Source organism: Lathyrus oleraceus, chromosome 4 (assembly GCF_024323335.1).
Source record: "Lathyrus oleraceus cultivar Zhongwan6 chromosome 4, CAAS_Psat_ZW6_1.0, whole genome shotgun sequence".
Lineage (NCBI taxonomy): Eukaryota > Viridiplantae > Streptophyta > Magnoliopsida > Fabales > Fabaceae > Lathyrus > Lathyrus oleraceus.
In genome coordinates this window covers 262,086,889-262,094,412 of record NC_066582.1, presented here as the reverse complement: position 1 = coordinate 262,094,412, position 7,524 = coordinate 262,086,889, and the positions used below count along the sequence as shown (strand labels likewise).

The following is a 7,524-nucleotide window of genomic DNA, read 5'->3' as shown; positions in this document are numbered from 1 at the left end:
AATATATGTTTTCTTTCTTTCAACTGTTCATAAGGAGTCTTATTCAACATAGGTCTTATGTAGATCATATTATGAATATAACTTAAGAGCTCATAGCTTCTTACCAAAAGTGTTTAGCAACATTTTTTTCATTGATTGTGATTCTTACCATCTCTTAAAAAAATGTATTTTTACCTTTATTCAATTCCACTTTGTTGTGGAGTTCTAAGACATTAGAAATCGTGGAAAATATCTTTTTTCACAATTTTTCAAATATTTTTTTTTCGAATTCTCTGCCATGATCACTTCTTATAGTTCAATTTTCAAATATTTTCAACTTTCCATTATTTGACAAATAATGAGAACACAAAAATGTGACTCATTCTTATGTTTTAGGAATTTTAACAAATTCCATTTGTTGTAGTCATTAATAATAACTAATAAAAAATGTATACCTTTGACCGAAGAAATTTTCACTATTTTAAAAGATTAATGTGTAAAAGTATAACGATCTTAAGGAGGAATTAAAGTTTTTAGAATGAAAATAAGCTTTCGTAAATTTTCCTTCTTTTACATGTCTCACAAAGAACATTTATTTGATTGGTTTTTCATATTAAACAAACCTCTCACAAGAATAAATGTACTAAGCTTTGGATTAATCTCAAGCTTGCATTCTCTAATCTTTTGTGCCATAGCCATTGATCTACCTTCACTGACATGAGATGTTTCACCTATTTTTTTTTAATTAGACAATTTAAATTTATTAATTTTTTTCTCACACCACTAAATAGGACAAAGTCTTGTTTTTTACTCATAGCCTTACATGACTTTTGATTAAAAACTGCGTCATAATTATTGTCACTTAATTTCATTTTCTCAGTAAGTTATGCAAGGACCCTTAAATTAATAAATTATTATTAATAGAAGGAAGATAACTATCACAAACTAATTGAAAGTTTGTGATTTTTCTTTTATAGCTTCCTCCAAAACCAATGTTTCATTTGTCATTCATTTTGAGGCTTTCTAACATAAGACATTCACCTTTCATGTGTTGCAACCATTCATTGTTCAGGTACTAAGGATGGTGTTTCAAATTATTTGCTAAGCAAATATGCAATTAGAATATTTTTGTTTTTAGTATGGTACTATGGTGTTTCAAATTAGGATGTTTTTTTTAGTATTTTTGTTTTGAGAAGCCATGTGTGTGAATGGGAAAGTTCATGGGATCGTGGCGGTTACCTCCTGGTTGAGGGTTAATGTGTCATGGCTTCTCCTATAGCGGCCGCCATGCATAACGCCATGTGTACAATATTTGCCGAAAAACCCTAATTTTTGTTCTTTTTGCTTCGTTTCTTCTAAAAAGGTCCCGAAAGAGCTAAATATCTGAAAACAACATAAAAGAGAGCATAACACAAGCAAAATGGTAATAATGACCTAATAAACATGTGAAATCCGAGTCAAAAACGCGGTGTGATTCAGTGTGATCACCTACCAAGTGCAACGGTACAATATCTGAGAAATCATGAGAATGTTAATATTGTCACGACAAGAAGTTAGAAAATTGCTAAAGATGCAGAAGAGAATGCAACAAAGGATGACCATGTCATAGAGGTAGTTCTGGAAGTGGGGGAAAATAAGAAAGAAGAAGAAGAAGTTATACCACCAGTAAAACCAATTGAAGAGAAAAATAAAAAAGAGGCTAAATCAGTGATTAAGTTGCCTTACCCTTAGAGAGTAACAAAGAAGGATCCAAAAGAGAAAGACTTTGACAAATTCATCACAATGTTCAAAAAGTTAGAGATCAATATGCCTTTCTTTGAAGCACTCGAGCAAATGCGCATGTACCTAAAGTTCATGAAAGAGGTAATCGCTAAAAAGAGACCAATAGAATATGGATCAGTAACCTTTAATGAAAAATGTAGTGCAATATCCCCAGTTAGGAGAATCCCAATCAAGCAGAAGGATCCTAGATCTGTCATACTCTCATGCATTATAAAAGACAGAACTTTCAAGAAGGTACTAATTGATTCTGGAGCCAGTGTGAGTCTTATGCTCCACATCTTGCATGTTGTAGTTGCCTAAAAATTAGCCAAAAGGGAAGATTATTGTTACATCTGATTAACTTTATTTTAATAAGCAAAATGTGGAACAATATATCATGACATTATGTGAGATGTTTTGTCTCTATGAGCTCAAACCAGGAAGCAACATCTGGAGTAAAATGTTCCACATATTGTGAGACATTTTTCCTAGGCCAGAAGCATGTGTGCATGAGTGAATCTTGCGCCTTTTGAAGATTTATTCCCATTCTTGTTCAATCTTGTTTAATTATTTTATGCATTATTTGGAATATGGAAAGTTTTCCCAAAATATCACTCACCGTGAATAAAAGAGAACAAATGCGATTTATGAAAATTTATCAAATCAAATATGGCAAATTAACTTAATAAAGAATTATTTCTTACGCTTATGGATTTTCTTCAGTCGCAAGAAATGACGCAAACCCTAATGGACCTTGAAGTTGTACTTTGTTTCTATTTAAGAAGAAGCTCTCCATTGTAAGACTCTGACCTTGAGAAGCAAGCAAGACGTGTTTTACTGTGTTAAATATTTTGTTTTGTTTTGTTGTGTTGTTAAACTCTATTCACTGGTCATTTTCCCATATTGAAGAATTGAGTATTTTCGAGTTGTAATTCGTTACCTCATTCATAAGATACTGTAAATATCCAAACACTTGGGAGAGTATTTAAGATAAAGTTAGAGGGGTATCATATTCAGGGGGTCTTGAAAGGGAACTCACGGATAATACCAATTTGTACTTTTTACTATTGAGAGTGGATTTCCTTTCTTTGGTTAATGCCCTTCAAACATAGGTGACTTTGCACCGAATTGGGTTTACAATTCCTTTTGTACTTTTACTTATAATTGAAATTTATTTGTTATAACATTAATCTTGTCATACACATTGTTATGACATTGTGTATCACGTATTTCTATTTGAATAACCGAATTTCAAATACCATCAACATCAACCCATTCGACAATTCTGTTGGAAAACACCATCAACGTCTTGATGAAAGACATAAGGATTGAAAAATACCACTAGGTGGCCACTTCTTCTTGTATACCCAAGGTATACACATGATTTGCACAATTTCATTGAATTTGCAAAGGAGACTCCTTCTAAGCTGAAAAGTATTCCTTTTTCATCTTCGTTCGTATAAAACATTAGTTTTCTTTTTAAATTCCTGATGTGAAACTTTTTAATGAAGCTTTCCTATGATTGATGAATTTATAATCCAAGAGAGAACCGATGCTCTCCCATCATGGAACTTTTGAATTTAATCTTCACAATATTATAAACGTCCTTGCACAAGGATTTGTTAGTGGCATCGAATCGACACATACAAGCACAAGAAAGAAATGCTAGGTTTGAAAATTGTTGTATCTTTCTGCCTTCTTAGAAATTTGTCTTCAAGCAAAAAAATTATTCAGAATCTCAAACTAAGCTTTAGGAACTTATTTCAAATCGTAGAGAGTCTTTTTCATTTTGAAAACATTAGTATGAAGGGTTTTATAATATCCAGAGAATGACCAACATACACTTATTTATGGATTTGATCTTTCAAGAATGAACTCTTTACATCCATCTGAAAGAGTTTTGGAAAAAATAATGCACGAGGAAGCTAGAAACAACCTTATGGATTCTAGTCGAGCTACAAGGGCATAAGTTTCATCGAAATCTATGTTTTGTTGTTGATTGTAACCTTTCACAACAAGTCTTGTTTTATTTCTTAAAAAAATTCCAAAAACATCAAGCTTGTTGCAAAAGATCCACTAAGGTTCCAAACACTCGATTAGCCGAAACTTTGGGAACAAGTTCCCAAATGTTATTTCTTTTAAATTTATTTAATTCTTCTTGCCTAGAAAGAGGCCAATTTGATTTCCTTTGGCTCAATTTATGAAACAAAAGACACAAGGTTGGATGCCTTGTTAGGAGAGTACCGAGTAGTAACTCCCTTAGAAATATCTTCAATTGCATTTTGAATAGGTTGGTCTTTGGCCATCCACCATTCCTTCAGAAGATTTTTGTTGATCTACATCATCTTCTTTATTCTGATCTTGAACTTTATCTTGATCTTGATCGTGTTCTAATTCTTGATCTTTATTTTTATTCTCTAGGTTTGTCTTTTCCATTATCCTTGCATAATCAACAACCTCTAATTCTATCTACTAGGGTTATTTTAACAAAGGTAATATGTATGAGTTCTTTTATAGTCATGGTCTTTTTGAAAAGAAGTTTAAAAAAAAGATATTTCAAGGTTTTTAAAGATCGTATATATAGAAGAATTTAAAAGATACATTATTACCTTTGTCAGACAACTTAGTTAAAAAATGTGTGATATAAAACTTTAGCCAAAAGAGCAATTTAAAGGTCAAATTATGACTCTTACCAATTGTCATAGATCTAACGATATTGTTTTCTTGTTGTTGTAAGAAGAAATTTCTCTTCTTGTAGGAGTGAAACAAGAGAACATATTTATATTTTCAGTTGTATGACTTGAAGAACAATTTGTCAAGCACATTTACATCATAATTTGACTTTTTTGACATTTGCTACCAAAATATTATTTGGGTCACTTGATGTTAGTGGAATACATATTATGAGAAAACATCTTTCACGTTTTACGTTCTCAATGCTCTTTATAAAAAAGTGAGGGAGGATATCCTTGTTTGCTTTCATGACTCTTTTTGATAAAACATAACATAGAAAGATGTATATCTTTATTACAGTAATTGCAGTTTAGGATTTTGAATTTAGATATTGGTTGGGCATTGCAAGTATTGTTAAAGCTTTTATTGTTGTTCTTAGGTACATAACCAAGGTCAGCCTTATTGTAAGACGCCCTTTTATTTCTGAACAAAATATTTAAGTTGTCTATTCCTTTAGTGGATTTTTCAAGTGTTTTGCATATCATCAATTTTATTTTTCAAAATGTCAAATTGATCACACTTGATAGATTCATCTAAGACTTTGTGAAATAGGAGGAGTTTTGAATTAGATAATCTTGTCTCTCTTTAAGTCTTTCTATTTCTTATTTTTCAATTTGATAAATTCAACCTCTGATACTTGACTCAAGATCTCCAACACTTTACTCCAGATTTAAAGATATGAACAACTTGAATGAAGATGAATTCAACTAGAAGAAATATTGTCGAATATGAGTTACCCGATTTGGATATGGTTATGGGTTTTGGTAGATTCAACATTGTTTCATTGTTGATGTTGTTGTTAGAATCCATGGTTATGTTGATTGATAAAAGAGAAACGACAATATCAAATTTTGCCTCATGTTAGGTGTAAGACTAGTAAGAGTAGTATTTTTTATTGTCAAACTCGTGTTAAGTGTATTGTTTATTTTTCTAATTTGAGTGTTTAAATTTTTTAGATTTCGATAAAGGTACAAGGTGAAGAAGATGAATACGAAAAAGATGGATTAAAAAATATTTTATTTATTAATTATACTAATTAATATTGTAAAATCATTTATTATTTCAACTAATTTATATGTCAAATTTTATTATTGCCACTATGACACAGACACGTAAGCGTCACGCGTCACGTATTAAATGAGAACTCCACATATATAAAAGTGGAGAAGATCAAGAAATTAAAAAAAAAAAAAAAAAGCAACTCAATTTTAAAATAAAAATATTATTATGTTTAAAGTCATTAATTTTAAAAAAATATTTGTAAATAAGAGACTCAATTCAGAGTTATATTTAAGAAGATATCACAATTCATCCATTACTCAAAAATGTATACTATAATATTAAATTTCATAATACAATTATTTATTAATTATTGTTTGTAGACCAGAAAAAGAAATGATAACAAATGCATGACACAAATTTTCACTCTAGCCGGAATAAGAATATTGCATATAATGTGTTAAACCAGAATATTACGGAATAATCAAATAATACAGTTTCGGCTGTAGATGGAACAACGAAGCTGGAATAGCTCAGTTGGTTAGAGCGTGTGGCTGTTAACCACAAGGTCGGAGGTTCAACCCCTCCTTCTAGCGTTTCTCATTTTATTTGCTTTTTTCTGATTTTACAGATGCACATGGGCCTTTCATATTTTCTGATTTTTCAGATGCACATGGGCCTTTCATATATTAAATCTGCTAACAAACGAAAATCGCTTTTTGCACCTAATAACATTTTTATCTAATACCCAGTTTTCATATCACACACCAACCTTTTTAGAAGTTTATTTTCAACTCGTTTTGATATAAAAAAAGTCAACATAATATAAATCTTGTTGTTTTTTGTTGACATAAGACAAATTACAATTGCATACCTTATGAATTTACCATCTATAAATTAGTTTTTATCACTTGATTTCCATAGTTGACACAAGACAAGTTACAATTGCATACCTTATGAATTTACCATCTATAAATTAGTTTTTATCACTTGATTGCCATATGAATTTATACTTTGTCATGTCAAACTCATATCATTATGCAACGCCTCATGGATTTATTATATTTAATTATATTTTTATTAATTTATGTTTACTTGTTATATATATAAAATATTTTTATTAGTTTAGGAAAGAGTTACAAATATTTATTAAAATAGCATTAAACATAATATGTGTTTAGATTAATCTAAATATAATAGAGAAAAAGTTCACGAAGACAGAAAAACTACATTAAAATTAAAAACAAAACTGCCTTTTAGAAATTATGATATCTCTAAATATAAAATCTTTTGCAAATTATGTTAATCACTTTATGTGAGTCGGCCTGCGTGGATTGATTTTGTGTTTTTAAATTTTTGTATATGACATTACGACTAATTAATTTAAAGGAGTTAATCTCATTATTTACTTTTAGAGGTTTTGTTTAAAGTTAGAGAAACATCATGTATAGACACTTATTGTACATGTGTGACGGTACAGATAAATTAATGTAAAAGTATCACGACGCAATTCACCGATAACAAAGTCATTTGATGGGTTACTATAGTATTTGTTTCATTCCAGAATCAGAATTAGGTGTACATTGATGGTGAGGGATCTTGAACCAGTTGCGTTGATCTTCGATACGACGACACAAAGGTGGACCTGTAAGGTTAGCATTCCAACACTCAAGTTAGTTCAAAATTCAAGATGAGTGTAGTAAATAGTGGATATCAGAAATTGTACCTTTAGTTTCTCGAGTGACAACCTTTATATCTCGGGTAATTTGAAGTAGATTGACATTGGTCGAGTCTTAGATTTTTTAGCCTTTGGTGAGCGCATAACAACTTCAATCAAGGTTTGTAGGGCCCTTATTACCCAGGGAGTTCTTAGCAATCTTGGTCGACCTCGGAGGATGACGTTCACTTTAGGTAAGAAGTGAAAACGCCTTGGATTAGTTGCGAAAGTAGGGGGACGGGTGCATTAAATATATTTCCATCATTGAAACGTTTCACTACTCTTTACTGACACATGGTCTGAAGCGACTAGTTAGGCCATGACGCTTCTTAGAG

General features: G+C 30.9%; 1 non-coding gene across 1 annotated transcript; it reads left to right on the top strand.

Annotated features, from left to right (window-relative positions):
- The first annotated feature begins 5,994 nt into the window (after positions 1-5,994).
- Positions 5,995-6,068, top strand: TRNAN-GUU (transfer RNA asparagine (anticodon GUU)). Its single transcript has one exon. It is a non-coding gene; the product is annotated as a tRNA-Asn (tRNA).
- Positions 6,069-7,524: the final 1,456 nt, after the last annotated feature.